Below are 18,217 nucleotides of genomic sequence, written 5' to 3' on the forward strand. Positions count from 1 at the left end.
GGCCACCTCCACAGCAGCCACCACGGAGGAGAGGGAGACCCCCCTCCAACGCACGGCCACCTCCACAGCAGCCGCCACGGAGGAGAGGGAGACCCCCCTCCAACGCTCGGCCACCTGCGCAGCAGCCGCCACGAGGGAGAGGGAGACCCCCTCCACCGCACGGCCACTTCCGCTGACGTCCTCCAAGGTGCCGCGCAGGAGAGGCAGACCTCCTGGTTCACGGCGTCCGGCTACTGCGCTCGCGCGCCCTCTAGTGGCGAACTCCCTAACTGCAGGCCTTTATGAAGGGAGACTTCGCCACACTCAAAATGGTCGCGATTCACGGACACCGGAAGTGATGTCATGAGGGGCTGATGGGAGATTCTACTACTGGAGAATGCGCTGGTAATCCGGGATCAGTGCGCTGAAGGAGGATCTGGAATGCCTGGGTAAACTGATCCAGACGATGATCCATCTCATCCAGCCGAGCCTCACACGGACCTTGAAGTCCCACCGAAGCAGGTCTCATGATGGCCTTCAGATTCTGTCACGTACAAGTAAATAGGAGACACTGTAGTCAGGTAGGACTCCAAGACAGAACAAGTTCAGACAAGCCGAGGTCAGGATTCCGGAGAGCAGGATAGCCGATAAACGTAGCCGAGGTCAGGATTCAGGAGATCAGGATAAACGATAAACAAGCCGAGGTCAGGATACAGGAAATCAACGTAGTCAGGCGAGCCGAGGTCAAACACAGGAATCAGGACAGTAAACGCTATCTGGGTGCTAGCACAAGGCATAGACGACCATCAGAAGGCAAGGTGTAACAGGTCTGAGGGGTTTAAATGGAGAACCGCGGAGGAAGTCAGAATCTCCCATCAGCCCCTCATGACATCACTTCCGGTGTCCGTGAATCGCGACCATTTTGAGTGTGGCGAAGTCTCCCTTCATAAAGGCCTGCAGTTAGGGAGTTCTCCACTAGAGGGCGCGCGAGCGCAGTAGCCGGACGCCGTGAACCTGGAGGTCTGCCTCTCCTGCGCGGCACCTCGGAGGACATCAGCGGAAGTGGCCGTGCGGTGGAGGGGGGTCTCCCTCTCCTCCGTGGCGGCTGCTGTGGAGGTGGCCGTGCGTTGGAGGGGGGGTCTCCCTCTCCTCCGTGGTGGCTGCTGTGGAGGTGACCGTGCGTTGGAGGGGGGTCTCCCTCTCCTCCGCGGCGGCTGTTGCGGCAACGTAGGAACCGAGGACAGGTGAGTAACAGGTATGTGTTTAATATTGTCTAGTGACTGACTAGAGATTATTGACTGAAAAAACACAGAATAACTGCTTAACATGTAGAATGGCACCCAAGGCATTTGCTGATTAATATAAAATGTTTGGTCAGAATATCTATGAGTAAAATACACAATATTCATCATTATAAATCCATAAGTGGCATTTGAAATAAAAATTAGATTTTTATATGGGCCCCAGGATTAATTTCTAACAAGAGCAGTACATTTTCAATACATAATTATTTACATACTATATAAATAAGGGAAATTGTATGTAGTGGATGTCTCAAAGAACCATTTACCAATTCTACTCCATGGCTAAACCAAATGGATAAAGACCATATTTGCATTTTATCATTTTCCACAGTTACATTTCTTGTTCTGCCACCTAACAATACACCTGCTGTGATTGAAAATACAAATGGTAGGTTACGTTTGCTTTATAGCACTTAAAAAATATTAGAATCCGTATGACATTCTCACCACAAACCCCATTTCCAACAGGCAAACCTTTCTATTTAATAATTAATATGAAGTAAGGTTTGCATATTAATGCAGCTTAAATTATATTTTGTTCTATGATTCTTGTCATGCCAGCATTTTCTTGCTGGGCCTTAATGTATTTCTGTACAAAGAACAAATATAATGTCATTTTTTTTGTTCTTTGGCTTATAATACAGCAGAAAACATCAGAAATTCAGAAAATACCCTGTTGTTCTTAACAATTAGACTAATCAAAATAATCAAAAAAAGGTTAATAACTTATAATGTATGACTTCCAATAGAAGGAATGACAATAATATATCAATTAATATTACTAATTACATTCACACGTATGACATTGCAATGTGTCTGTGGGAATTAAATATTTTGTGCTAAAACATTTTTTTTAATTTGCTTTATAATTATCTGAAGATTTAATTAATCATGATATTATCTGTCTTTACTTAAATTATAACAATATCAAAAAGATCATTACCTCACATTTGACACATCAATTCATTTTCTCAATATTTGCTTGTTCTTAATAAACATATTGACAGGTAAAGAATATGTACTGTTCTATGTTCTTGATTTAATCAGTAAATTAAAGGCCAGAAAAAACTGTATTTGCCAATGCACAAAAGCCTTATTTATTATTTGTCATATAAAAGGATTCTATCACATTTCATATGAAAATTGGAAGAATGAGTGAATGGTTACTTCTTTACGTATGCTACCTAAAAAAAGAGATACTTAGATACTTCTAAAAACCGGTTTTGTGGAGAAAATGCCAAAAAAAGAATATATTTCAATTATATTCATGTATGATTCACAGCTGGAATATTTTTCCTAAATATTTCGCTTATGCAATTATTATATAAAACTATATAGTGCACATAACATGTTTATGGAGGGGCTTCATCAAAAAAATATCAACTTTTTTTAATCTGGAAAAATATTTCACGTATAAACTAAACATAAGATTCCCTTTTAAACGGACAGCCTTACATATATTAATAAATGAAGGCCAAGCAGATAACAGTGACTGCGCTGCTTATCTGCTTGGCCTACATTTATTTATTGTGTGACAGAAGGGAGACTTCATTTCTGCTGCACCCGCCTCTCCGGTCCTGTTTTATTGGCAGGTGAGATGCCTGGAACTCGTTGGCCTTTTCTTTAGCCTTACATATATTGTATATTTGATAGAAAACATATATGATTAGCATCATATAACATGAGTATGGAAGTAAAAGCATTTAAAAAGAGGCAGGATTTCATTTCAGCATTTTCTCTATGGTTTAAGATATATTTACATATCTTTTATTAAACGTTTTCCTGAACAAGTTGTAGCATCTTGCCTGAATATCCTGGTATTTTTCATACATAGTGCTGTTGTAAAAATCCAAACAAAAAAACCCAGCTCGTAATATATGACTATAAGCTTTTTTTAAATAATGGTTAGGTTGCAAAATGAAAAACAACATGGATTTATGCAGCTTAAAAGATATACACTTGCAGCAGGTAATTCAATTAATTAAATTTAATGTGGTTAAATTTATTGAGAAGTGACACTTCTGTGGCAAAAAGCCCATAAATAGTTGAATTCTACATTAGTCAACAATATTAGGGGCAAATATATGATACTCGCATGCCTGATGTCGAAATGTAAACCTTTTAATGTTGGTGAAATCATATAATCCTCACCAATCGGTATAAGTAAATGTAATTGAAATTATAATTTTAAAATCTTTACATAATTACTGTGTTTTCTAATAGACTAATAGTTTTTTTTTTATGATTACATTTTTTTATTCAGATCCGAGACACAGCTCATATGTAAAGTAAACACCATGTATGGAAAAAGTAGGTAATAAAGTGATGTACATAAACATACTCCAACAATGTTACAACACTGAGAACAAATGGATACAGTATCAAACTGGCAGTTAGAGGTGTCATGTGATACAGACAAAAGAAAAAAACATAGGTATGGTGAGCTGAAAAAGCATGACCTCAATCGTGTAAAATGGAGGTAGGGAGCTCAGAAGGTGGTTACCACAATAAAAGATCATTAGGTTACCTTGTGAATGCCAAGCAGAGAGGAATATAGTAGCTTGGTGAGAGCTCAGATCTGAGAGGTTTTTTTTTTTCTTCGAAAAAACAATTTGTAACACAAAAAGAAAAGAAAACAAAATAATACGAGTGGGGAAAATAGCTAGTCTCATCTAGACATGTAGCAGCAATACATCGTATTTTGCCGAAACAGTGCAAAATTAACCATATGGCATGGAAAAACATGTTCGGTCAGTAACAAGCATGCATAGATAACAAATGGGAATGGCAGGCGCCGGTCAGGTGCGGCACCACTCTCTGCACATAGCTATGAGCCAAGGGGGTGGAACGAATCATCGTCAATGAGTAGAGACAACTTCAGTGTAACTAGGAGGAGATGTACTTTTCCATTTCCTGGCTATACATAATTTAGTTGCCAAAAAAAATATGTATAATTAATTTCCTCACAGGGTTAGGGATAGGGTCCGGAAACATGGACAATTTCAGGGAGAAAATCAAATTCAAGGTGAAAAATAGGACGAAAGGAAGTGGTTTCAGTACTGGACAGCTCCACCACATGTGAACCATAGAACCGTCTTGTCCGCAACCTCTCCAACAGAGCCTAGACTGGGACCTTAGCATAAAAGACAGTCGAACAGGAGTGAGGTACCAGCAATAGCTAAGCTTTTTTGTAATTCAGGATTATTAGTGCAGTGGGACACCCCTCTCATCATATCCTCTGACTCAAGCCAGTGGGAACTTAAGATGTAATTCTTTTTCCCATGCTGTCATATGGGGAAGTTTGCAGGTAGAAAAGTGAGAAATTAACAGAGAATACCAAATCGAAATCGCCCCTGTAAACCTTGGGGCCAGATTACATAAGGAACTCACTGAATGGAGGTCACGGGAGTTGTGAGAGATTGAATTCGGAAGTGAGTGAAGCAGGTGGCCAATTTGTAGGTATTTAAAGAAATCATGATGTGGGATGCCATGTGTGGAAGAGATATGTGTAAAGGAGGACAAGATATTGTCAGTGTGAAGATCGCTCAGAATCCTAAAATTAGGTCGAGTCCAATGAGATATAAGTAGACCAGGGATCAGTAATTCCAATGTATGAAGTGGGGTGATGAATGTAAGCCTAGTAAGGGACATCGAGATGTTTTGTCCCATATTTGACTAATAACTTTTAAAAACATTAATTAACAAGGATTTAGAAATATTTTATGGCAATATTTTTTATTTTATTTTACCTCCTAGAAGTTTAATTGCTAACTAGTGAGTATACATTTAGACATAGGTTTTATGACTGATTGAATCGGGACCCTTGTGACCCTATCTTTATCTTATTGGAAGGTTTACATATTTTTTAATTCAGAAGAGAAACGTTGTAGACATCCCTATAATGACTTAAGTGTATTTTAATTTGCCTTTGGTATTAAGTCTTACATTTGTTCTGACTGCATACTTTATAAAACAAAAACAATTCTGGGAGGAATGTCCTTTTTTTTATTTAGGCACAGTATCTCTAATCATAATAAATGATCTCTTGTTATCTGCTGTGCGTGTGGACAAAATAGCTTATATGGGTCTCAAATGTATTAGTACATTGTAATGAGGCTACTTTTGGTGCCTCTTTCTAGCGCAAGTAAAATGTACTTTCTCTGTAGCTGAAATGGAGCTGCTCCTTTTTAAATTTTGTGATTCTTCATATTTCTTAATAAGTCACATTTTAATTAAGGCATAATGTTTTGCACAGAGGTATAATATTCTTGCATATTCTGTTTAATGCACGTTAATAGGTGTTGTGGACATGGATTGCATTGTCCATTATTAGTGATTCACGTCACAGACGCAATATCTGTATCTCCCTTTGGATAAACCACTCCCCTAACTGTGGCATACATCACAATACCAATTAGTTCTATTGTTTAAGAAGTGCCTTACCTCTACCACCAGGTAGCACTAGAGAGTGAGTGATGTGTACATCTATTGTTTATCTAAGACCATAGATAATGGCTACCTACATGAAAAGCCATGTGGGCTATGCCAGGAACAATGGGATATCAGGAACAACAGGAAGAAGGGCGAGGAGCAGAGGAGACTGGAAGGACAGGAAGGAAGCAGCATGGCAGAAGCTAAGGGAGCTGTGAAAGTTTGCCAGAGAAAAAGTATGAAATAGAAAGCTGCTCTTCCATCTTGGGCTAGTTAAGTGCCAAGAAGCTAGGACTAGTTACGTGCCTAGTATTGTAACTAAGAATTAGAAAACAACTACTGAAAGAATCCTTTAAAGTCTTCTATATGATCCTGGTATCTAGAGCCATTTTGGAAACTGAACACCAAAGGAGTCATTTGATATGCTGATACTCTCTGAAGTTAAGTACATATGTTATTACAATGTTATTAGAATATAATTGTTGACTGTCTGTAACTTTGTTATGGTAACCTTTTTCGATATATTGTTTTTACCGCTAGAGGTATTAATAAAGTATATCATTATATATCATAACATCTGTTGGTATTTGTCTTTACATAGTTTAACTGTATTCCTGAATCAAATTTATTGTTGTATTGTTAGATGTGTTTTGTCTAAATTGTGTATTTAAATATTAGCATAATTTTGCATAAAACAGGCCACGACCACAACAATAGGATAACATGTAACATAATAAAAGATAATTAAAACCTTTGTGTCATACTTAGTTTCAGTAGCTTTACGCATAAACTGCTAGGTTTATAGGTCACACTAGGCCTGCGGTGTAAAAAAATAATTGACAAATTCACTGAATGTAATAGTTTTTAGGCTACCGTCACCCTATATTTAACATTATTCACTTTCAGATGAATACTTACAGTATAAAATAATTATTTTGTGTAGCAATTTTAAACTTTTATTTGCATGTTAAGATATACATGTGTTACGTACCTGGCTGCCGGTTCCTCTGGGTCCGCGGATCTTCAGCCGCTGCGGAGAGGAGGGAGACCGCCGGCTTCACCGCAACGGCATCAGCCGCCACGGAGGAGGGGGAGACCCCCCACCTTGCCGCAGCGACCTCCACGGAGAAGGGGGAGACCCCCCGCCCTGCCACAGCAGCTTCAGCCGCCGCGGAGGAGAGGAAGACCTCCCTCCTCCGCAAGACAGCTTCTGCCGCCGCGAGGACGGGGAAGACCCCGCAGCTCCACACGGCGGCCGCCGTCTATTGGAAACCGGTCCGGACCTGCCGCGTGTACTCGTTCCTCATGCCACCTAGTGGCGCCAGCCGGTACTACAGGTCTTTTTAAGAATTTGAGACCTCGCCAATCCCAAGATGGCCGCGGACCGGAAGTGACATAACGGGATTTTGAAATTATGGCGGGAAAACACTAATTGAGGTCCAGACTTCCTCTTCCTATTTAAGAGCCTCAGAAACCTTCCAGCTTTGCCTTCTGATGGTTGTACCTATCTTGCATAGTGTCTTCTCAGTACGCGTTCCTGTTGATTTCCCGTTACCGACCCGGCTTGTTCCTGTTACCGATTCCCTGGTGTTTGACTCTGGCTTTCCTCACGACGATTCTGACCTCTGGCTTCCTGACCTCGGCTTACCCTGCAACGATCCTGACTTCTGGCTTCCTGACCTTGGCTTGCTCATTGGCTATTCTGTACTGGACTCTGGTATCTGTCTATTTGGACTTGCACACGCTGTTCTACCTGATTACAGGTTCTATCTTACGCTGTGCGTGACAGAATCAGAAGGCCAACATGAGACCTGCATCGGTGGGACAGCAGAGCTCCACGGAGGATCGTTTGGATGGGATGGACCACCGTCTGGATCAGTTTGCCCAAGCTCTCCAGACGTTATTGCAACGCACCGACCCAGCACTACAAGGTCCTCAGGCAATTGCGGTTCATCCACCCCCACCGGAACCGGTCCACTCTGTACCTGCTCATCTACCTCCTCCTCAACGTTATGGTGGCGAGCCTGCAGCATGCAGAGGGTTCCTGAATCAGTGTGAGATCCATTTTGAACTTTCGCCTTATGCCTTCCCTACTGAACGGGCCAAGGTGGGCTATGTAATTTCTTTGCTCACTGACAAGGCACTGGCTTGGGCCTCTCCACTTTGGGAAAGAAATGCTCCTCCGGTTCGGTCCTACTCTGAGTTTGTCTCAACCCTGCGCTCGGTGTTTGACGTTCCTGGAAGGAGGAGTACGGCATCCGCATCACTGTTCTCCATCCGCCAAGGTTCCCGTTCTCTCCAGGAGTATTCTATTGAATGCCGTACCCTGATGGCTGAGGTCAACTGGACCAACGAGGCACTAGTCGCCGCATTTCTTAATGGACTATCCGAATCCCTCAAGGATGAGATTGCGGCTAGAGATCTTCCTTCGGATCTGGATGCGGTAATTCAGTACGTCTCCCAGGTGGATTTGCGTCTTCGTGAAAGACAAACTCAACGGGAGAGACTGAGACGACAGGAGAGAGGAACGAGGGACACCGTACGTCAGTTTTCTCAAGCTCCGTCCCCGTCCACTATGCCTGACTCCGTGGAGGAACCCATGCAGCTAGGGGCGGCTAGACTCACGGAACAGGAGAGGAGCAGGAGAAGAAGGGAGGGGTTATGCCTGTATTGCGGCCTTTCGGGGCATTTCCTGAGGAGCTGTTCTAAGAGGCCGGGAAACGCTCGCACCTAGGTAGGCTGAGGGGACCTACTATAGGTGTGATTCGACCATCCCCTGAAACCAAAATCACCCGTATGACAGTTCCGGTTCGTATAGTCTGGGCTAGGGGCTCCGTGGACACCGTGGCCTTCCTGGATTCCGGCGCCGCCGGCAACTTTATTGACTCTGATTTTTGTAAACGGTTCCTGGTTCCCACCCTTCCCTTACCCAACCCGTTGTCTGTGGAGGCTATCGACGGGAGACCGCTCCTTCAGGAGCACATCACTCTTCACACATCGCCTCTTACCCTCTTGGTAGGAGTGGTTCACAGCGAGTCAGTACAGTTATTGGTCATCAGCTCTCCTTCTGTTCCGATTATTTTGGGGTTCCCATGGTTGCGCAATCACAACCCTACGATTGATTGGTTTACGAACCAGATTACGGCTTGGAGCAGCACTTGTATGGACCACTGCCTCTCACCTGTAAAGACTGTTCCTGTGACACTAAGCTCCATTGGAACCTCAGTGCTGCCAGATCAGTATCGTTGTTTCGCGGATGTGTTCAACAAGAAGGAGGCGGAGAAATTACCTCCACACCGACCGTATGACTGTCCCATTGATCTACTCCCTGGTACCATGCCACCCAGGGGTCGGACCTATCCACTTTCGGTCCCAGAGACTAAAGCAATGGAAGAGTATATTGAGGAGAATCTTCGTCGGGGATTTATTCGCCGCTCCACGTCACCCGCTGGAGCGGGGTTTTTTTTTGTCAAAAAGAAGGATGGGGGACTTCGCCCTTGCATCGATTACAGAGGATTGAACAGAATCACCAGACGCAACACGTACCCCATTCCTTTAATTTCCGAGCTCTTCGACAGACTGCGTGGAGCTACTATCTATACTAAGCTGGATCTGCGGGGTGCTTACAACCTTGTTCGAATTCGCGAGGACGATGAATGGAAGACGGCATTTAACACACGATCAGGACATTATGAATACACGGTTATGCCGTTCGGGCTATGCAATGCCCCAGCTGTCTTCCAGGAGTTCATTAACGATTGCCTCAGGGATTTTCTGCAACAGTTCGTCGTAGTATATCTGGATGACATCTTGATTTACTCCTCAGACCTTTCCACCCATCGCACGCAAGTCGCTCAAGTACTAGACCGGTTACGGCAACACGGGCTCTACGCCAAGCTGGAGAAGTGCGAGTTCGAGGTTTGCAAGGTGCTATTCTTAGGGTACGTCATTACCCCGGAGGGGTTTGAAATGGACCCTGCTAAAGTACGTGCTATCAGAGACTGGCCGCAACCTGTGGGTCTGAAACCACTACAACGCTTTTTGGGGTTTGCCAACTACTACAGGCGTTTTATCAGAGACTATTCTAAGATCGCGGCGCCCCTAACGGCTCTCACTAAGAGAGGGGCTGACACGATGGTATGGCCGCCGGCCGCGGTTTCTGCATTCAATCAGTTAAGGGAGAGGTTCACCACAGCTCCTGTGCTCCGACATCCGGATCCCCTACTACCTTTTGTCCTGGAGGTAGATGCATCGGAGACTGGGGTGGGGGCTATCCTCTCTCAACGAGCCTCCTACAGTGGGCCACTACACCCATGCGGTTACTTTTCTAGGAGATTTTCTCCGGCAGAGAGAAATTACGATATCGGCAACAAGGAACTCTTGGCTGTCATTTTGGCCTTAGAGGAGTGGCGACATCTTCTGGAGGGTGTACAAGTTCCTACCTTGATCCTGACAGACCATAAGAACTTACAATATATAGAGTCCGCGAAATGTCTGAACCCTCGACAAGCCAGGTGGTCCCTGTTCCTGTCCCGGTTTCCCTTCGTATTGACCTACCGCCCGGGGTCCAAGAATGCCAAGGCCGACGCACTCTCGCGGATGCATACCTTTCCTGATGAGGAGAATCACGAACCCGAGAGTATTGTACCCACAACAAAGGTCTTGGCTGCTACCCACCTCACCTGTCTCACTCCTCTCGTGGATCGTATTGCCAGGTTACAGTCTCAAGCTCCGGGATCTCTACCTACGGGCAAGCTGTTCGTTCCGGTTCGTTTTAGGTCTCGTGTTCTCCGTTTGTCCCATGGCTCCAGAACGGCAGGACACCCGGGGGTTACACGCACGAGGGATCTCGTTTCCAGAACTTTTTGGTGGCCAGGTTGGGCCAAGGACGTGGTGTTGTTTGTCCGATCCTGTACTAAGTGTGCAGCTAACAAGTCCTCCAGGAGAGCGCCTGCCGGGTTGCTCCGCCCTCTGCCACTTCCCTCAGCACCATGGACACACATTGCTATGGATTTCATTGTCGACTTGCCTAACTCCAGAGGGCATACAGTCATACTCATGGTGGTGGATCGTTTTTCCAAAATGGCTCACATGATTCCATTGAAGAAATTACCTTCTGCTGCTACATTGGCTGATGTCTTCATACGCGAGATCGTCCGGCTCCATGGACTACCTACCGAGATTGTTTCAGACCGAGGCTCACAGTTCATAGCACGCTTCTGGCGTGAATTCACCAAAGCCTTGGGCATTACTCTGGCCTTCTCGTCTGCATACCATCCCCAATCTAATGGGGCAGCTGAAAGGGCTAACCAGCATCTGGAGCAATATCTACGCCTGTTCATTAACAACCACCAAGACAACTGGGTTGATCTACTACCCTTTGCTGAATTTGCCCGTAACAACTCCGTGCAGGAGTCTACAGGGGTATCCTCCTTCTACTGCCTATACGGTTTTCACCCTCAGCCTTTCCCTGGGGCATTTCCCGTCTCTACGGTTCCGGCCCTACAAGAAAGGCTGGTTGCCATCCGGGCTACTTGGTCGTCTGTACAAGAGACACTACGACTCGCGGGCAGGCGACAGGAACTTCAAGCTAATAAGAAACGTTCCCGCCCTCCTGCTTATTTGCCTGGAGACAGGGTTTGGTTATCCACCAGATACCTCAAGCTAAGGGTGCCATCTATGAAGTTGGCTCCGCGTTTCATTGGTCCCTTCCCTATAATTCGCCGGATCAATCCGGTAGCCTATGAACTCCTGTTACCCCGAACACTCCGGATTCCTCGAGTTTTCCACGTCTCCCTCCTGAAACCTCTGGTGTGCAATCGTTTTACCACCGTTAGACCACCACCGGCGGGCACCTCTGTCGCAGATTCCCCTCGACGTTGTCCTCAAATGATTTTGGCTACTCGCAGACAACAAGGGAGTGTACAGTACTTGATTCACTGGAGAGGACTTGGTCCAGAGAGTCGTTCCTGGGTTCCCGCCGCTCGTCTCAACGCCCCCCGTCTGGTACGTGCCTTCCTCGCTAGGAGACGTGTGGGTCTTGCCAGGGGTCGCCCGGTGGTCGCCCCTTCGAGGGGGGGTACTGTTACGTACCTGGCTGCCGGTTCCTCTGGGTCCGCGGATCTTCAGCCGCTGCGGAGAGGAGGGAGACCGCCGGCTTCACCGCAACGGCATCAGCCGCCACGGAGGAGGGGGAGACCCCCCACCTTGCCGCAGCGACCTCCACGGAGAAGGGGGAGACCCCCCGCCCTGCCACAGCAGCTTCAGCCGCCGCGGAGGAGAGGAAGACCTCCCTCCTCCGCAAGACAGCTTCTGCCGCCGCGAGGACGGGGAAGACCCCGCAGCTCCACACGGCGGCCGCCGTCTATTGGAAACCGGTCCGGACCTGCCGCGTGTACTCGTTCCTCATGCCACCTAGTGGCGCCAGCCGGTACTACAGGTCTTTTTAAGAATTTGAGACCTCGCCAATCCCAAGATGGCCGCGGACCGGAAGTGACATAACGGGATTTTGAAATTATGGCGGGAAAACACTAATTGAGGTCCAGACTTCCTCTTCCTATTTAAGAGCCTCAGAAACCTTCCAGCTTTGCCTTCTGATGGTTGTACCTATCTTGCATAGTGTCTTCTCAGTACGCGTTCCTGTTGATTTCCCGTTACCGACCCGGCTTGTTCCTGTTACCGATTCCCTGGTGTTTGACTCTGGCTTTCCTCACGACGATTCTGACCTCTGGCTTCCTGACCTCGGCTTACCCTGCAACGATCCTGACTTCTGGCTTCCTGACCTTGGCTTGCTCATTGGCTATTCTGTACTGGACTCTGGTATCTGTCTATTTGGACTTGCACACGCTGTTCTACCTGATTACAGGTTCTATCTTACGCTGTGCGTGACAACATGTACATTTTTTTTCACTTTTAAAATTGAATTTTTGGAATAATATTAGAGTTTCTTGTTAAGTAAAAGTTTAGTTTTCCTAAAACCAGGTTGTCATTTAAAATAATCAAATTCCTAAAACCCACATGTCAGCTTAGAAAAGAACTTGCTTCTCCTCACCATCTGGAAATAATAACACAAACAACAGACTGGAAGAAAACTGTCCACAGCCTTAGTTCATTTGCAAATACATACCAGCATCACTGTACGTTCCTGTTCATTACAGATACCATTGCACACAAGTCTAACAGAAAGCGATTGGGTTTGAAGTATACCTGATGTGCTCACTCTTTATGTCTTTCTACTCTCTCCCTGAGTTCCAGCCCAATAGTACCAAAGTAGAGCAAAACAAATTGGCCCCAGCACTTTAAGGACAGTGGCCACCTAAATTAATTGCCTATGGCCATACCCCACACTTTTGTAGCGTGTGACTGCATCCTGGATAAGCATGGGTAGCACCAGCCTACCAGGCATTTGCCCACTATATGTCCCACCTGCACCCCCGCAGCTTTTGCTAAGATTTAAAAGCAATTCGGGCAACTTTTCCTCAACAAACATCAACCCCAAGATAAAATACTGGTATCATTTAATCTTTTCTGTCTGAAGATATGCTGAGTAAAAAACACTTACGTTCCTACAATTGTGCAAACCTCTGTGCAAAGAGCTTAGGGTTTTCATATATAAAATTTGGTCTTGACAGTATGCCAAAAAATAATGTATACTAATTTTTAAAAATATAATGTAGATCTGACAAGTTAAACGAGGAATGGAGTATGGGTAGATGTATAAATAATATATGTATTATATTAATGTGTCTTAAAAAATTATTATTATAGTGTATTTGTGCACAAGAGTGGACAGAGTCTTTGGTCAATATTGACCTCTTAATGGGCCAACAAAGAAAAAATAGTAACATCCATTTTTGGTACCCTTGGAGGTTTCTTCTTTAGATGGTATCTAAATCATTATCAAATTTACTGTGTAACATGTGCTTTATGTCTCAATAAAATTAAAACATTAATCCATTATACATAACAAAAATGTATTTGCCTATAGTGATATATTTTATCTATCATTGCTGGAGACCAGTTGAAGATGCTCATATTTTAATGCTTGCCCTTAGGAGGCATCTTGGATACAAATTTAGCACTAACTGAATTCTCATCAAATCAATTTCCACTTCATTTTGTCATCGACTAAAATACATTGATTGTATTTTCACACAGAAAATAACATTTGTACATTACGTTTTTGTACCATTACAAAAAAATATATAAGCCTTTATATATCGGTAAAAACCAGAGTTTGCTACGTACTGAGTCACTTTTGCAGAACTAAATGTTTGCTGAAAATCTGTTTCTATCTTTATCAACTGTTCTATTTTAGGTTTAAAAAATGTGGGCTGATTAACCAGCTATTTCTGCAGACCTTTTGCAGCTAATTAACACTGCTCTAGATGCCAGGCTTTGTTTTATTGATGTTAACCATGGATGATTTGGTCAGGCTGAAGTTCTTCCTGTTATATGATGCCAATATTAGTGTAAACTTATATTGAATCTCATGAGCTTTAAATACCTTATTGCTAGTGGAAAAAAAATATTTTTCAATACAGATATTTGCTAAAGGGGCTGTTCTTTATTCTAGGGACATATACTAACCTAAAATGAAGTTAAACATTTGTTTGTATCACAATGAGTGTATTCCATAGCAAATTGTGCTACTATGGCTTTATACAAAGGCATAATCATGTGTGGAAAAATATTTTTTGAGAATAACCCTTAAATTACTACTATACTGTGTAAACAAGTCTGACACTTAAGGAAATAATCTTGTCTGTTATATTTTGACACATGAAACATCAATAAATCTGTCACAAACTTCCCCTAGAATGTGATGGCTGGTAATAACAGGGAGGTTCCTAATTGCAGGGGTTGAGCCCCAAGGGTTGACAAAGTCCAAAGGATTAATTCAGAAGCCCGGTCAAAAAACACAAAGCCAAAAAGTCAGGGGAGCCTCAGAATTTTTTCAGCAAATAATTTACACGATTATAACTGATCATAAAGACATGATTAGTAATAGTTCGTTGATCCAGTAATGCACAATTGGAAATCACTTCAATGTGAGTTATTGAAGAGAATTCAGTCCACTTACCCCTTGAACTCAGCTCTTTGCTCCATCTATAACTTGTATGCCAAAACATAAGCCAAACCAATCTACTGTTCTTCAAGTTTTAGGGGAAACATTCATATTTATAATAGTTGAGGGACTCATATTTGATAAAACATTTCTATTTTGAAAGACCATAAAAAATTAGAGAAATTCCACTTTAAATGGATAAACAAAATTAATAATATTTGGAGAAAGAAAAAAAATATATAGCATAGACCTGCAGATGAATTCATCTGCACACTTTATTATATACACTTACATCCAGGTGAGGCACTGTGACCGGCTCAAGTGCCCAGTCATATAAAACATCATAAAAACCTGTGGCACTGCTCCAGAAGTTCTCGGATACCACCTTCAGTTCGTCGGAAGGAAGAAATCAGGACCCAGTATTCACAGAGACCACCACTCACAGGGTACACAATGAATAGAGTCCTCTGTAATACCTTACATGTTTCGTTGTACTCCACAGCTTCTTCAAAGTTAATGCGGGAATCACACTCATTTAGTCTGGTTGTTTGATAAGACCTACTTTGTGTCAAATTTTTAGTATGTTTTCAAGAGCCTTTGCATTTCTTTTTTAGTTTTTGTGTACAGTGATAGTAAATATATTTACTTTTGTATTTTTTTATATTGAGTTTCTGTATTTATATATTTATGTATTTAAGATTACTTGTGCAATATTGTTGTATTTCTCAATAGCGGCCCATATTATTCAATACACAGTATTTAATAAGAATTATATTTTTGAGATGGACTATGAAAACCACATAGGGCATGGCTAAGGAAATGGCGTCACCATGGGGGGCCATGACTTTTTGTTGCCTGGGGGTTGATGGTCTCAGTCCCCCGAGTGTGGTTGAACTTGATGTACTTGTGTTTTTTTTTTTAACCTACATTAGTATGTAAAATTATTCCTGCTTAGATAAACTAATAGTCTAAATAAGAATGTCTCTTTAACCTACAGTACTTCACCTTGTAAGGCAGTCTTATAGAAGTGTTTACTAAATTACAATATTTGTTCGTTTTAATGAGTATATTTCAAGTGACAGCATCAGTGAAAGCGTCCATTGTAAGATTTTTGTCTGTAGTAACCAATTTAACCCTTCCAAAGCCAGCATGAAAGTAGCTAATGCATTTTGTGCTTGGTAACATTATATAAAATGGCTTCTCTGCTCTGTAAGAATTTAATGCATTAGATGATTGTAAGCTTATCACTTTGACATACTACATCTGGATAACAGCTGGTATTTAGATCTGTACAATGGCCTAGATTTAGCAAATAGTGGGAATTTTGCACCAATAAAAAAGCTTTTAATTCTGATGTCATCAAGGCCATTAAGCATAAGGGACTGCAGACCACAAAGAGAAAAACAATAGAAACTCTAAGTGAAGAACATACATACTAAGATGAAGGCTCTTGAGTCTCAATAAATAATGTAAATAAAAGCTTTTGTCAAAGACTATAATTTTTATGAATATCTCATTCCTGCCCCAATTGTTTGCAAACTGCCACTGCTGGGTTTTAATGGAGATTTCAATCTTTAGTAGTGATTGATTGCATACAGAAGATCAGGTCTTAGCAGAGAATAACAGACACCCCAGTTTTTGCAGACTATAAAGGAAGCTAAATCTGTACATAGCATACAGTAGGTTGGGAGTATGAAAAGCATACAGTCTATATACAGTCTACAGTCTATATTTGAGAAGATCATACAGAATGTTCAATTTATGTCGAGCATACAAAAATACAGTGTATAACCAATGAATACCATTCAAAAACACATATCTAAGGAATAAATATTGGGAATTCTGTCACACTATAAGACCATATATTGTTAAGCCCACCATTACGTCAGAGCATCCCAAGTTTGGCAAATTTGTAGTGGTGGGCTAAGCAACATATGGTCATATATTCTCCAATATTTATGCTATGCCTTAGATAGGTGTTATTTAAATCCCTGTGTATGCACTCAATTCTTGCTTTCTTTTGAGTATTTATTAGTCATTATTACCCAAAATGGCAACCCTGCTCACCAGGATTTTTTGTAGTAGCACTCAGAAAGTGTCAGATACTGGCGAACTCCAATTAATAAGTTTGGACAAAAAAATGATATTGCCATTTATAGCCATACATGGGAACTGCCCCCGACGTCAACGGGACAGCCCGCTGACATCAGTGGGTACTCCTGGCCGCGTCCCGGTAGACCTTCCAGACCCTATGGCCCAATGAGGCTTTTCCCTTTAAGCCCTATAGTGAGCCATGGCCTTAATAAGACTAAAAAGGAAGCCTATACTCTGTTAAAAATAATATCCATATTTAGTTAGTAAAGTTGAATAATTAACAATACATGCATAAGTGCTCAATTGCTTGTTTAAGTTAATGTTAAAACATAAGGCATGTTTTACATAAATGTTTATGGTAACTTGTCAACACATGATGCTAGGGGTGTATTAAAAAAAATAAAATCTAAAAAATCATATTTATAGACTATTAATATTTTTGATATTAAAATGATTAAGGCTTTAATACTAATAGCAGCGCACATCCTATATTTGTCCCATGTGTGCATATTTGAGGCCGCTGACCACTTTTTATTTGGTCACAACTTAAGTACACCATTTTTAATGGTTGTAACAGTGGTCCTGTGAAAAACATGACGTAATTAATTATAGTATATACCGTATTGGCTCGGATATAGGCCGCCCTCGTATATAGGCCGCACCCAAAAAACATGCTGCCACTCTGTCCTCTCCCCCCCCGAGATATGCTGCCACTGTCCTCCCCCCCGAGATATGCTGCCACTCTGTCCCCCCCGAGATATGCTGCCACTCTGTCCTCCCCTCCCGAGATATGCTGCCACTCTGTCCTCTTTCCCCCCCACCGAGATATGCTGCCACTCTGTCCTCCCCCCGACTTACGAGAGCAGACTCCCGGGTGTCTTGCGGGGCCGAAGGGGGACATCTATGCAAATCGCGTATGCAACTCCCGGTGCCGGCACTCAGCGGAAGTGCCGGCACCGGAAGTTGTATTGCGTAGATGTCTTCCGCCGGCCCCGCAAGACACTCGGGAGTCTGCTCTGGTAAGTCCGGGGGGGGCGTTCACCGGCGATGCGCTTAGACAACCTCTCGTGCCGGTACTTCCCTCGTGGAAAGTGCCGGCAGGGGAGGCTGTCTGAGCGTATCAGAGAGTAGGATACATGTCCCCTGCACCGCTGCGGGGGATCTGTATCCTAACCCCTCTGCCTGCCCGGCGCACGGGACTGCATGTCCCCGAATATAGGCCGCACCCCCACTTTAAAGACTTAAAGTGGGGGGAAAAAGTGCAGCCTATATTCGGGCCAATACGGTACTTGTAGGCAAATTACAACACCAAAACCCATTTCCATTCATACACACTACTAAT

Source organism: Sceloporus occidentalis, unplaced genomic scaffold, assembly GCF_023333645.1.
Source record: "Sceloporus occidentalis isolate IW3139 unplaced genomic scaffold, rSceOcc1.0.p SCAF_112, whole genome shotgun sequence".
NCBI lineage: Eukaryota > Metazoa > Chordata > Lepidosauria > Squamata > Phrynosomatidae > Sceloporus > Sceloporus occidentalis.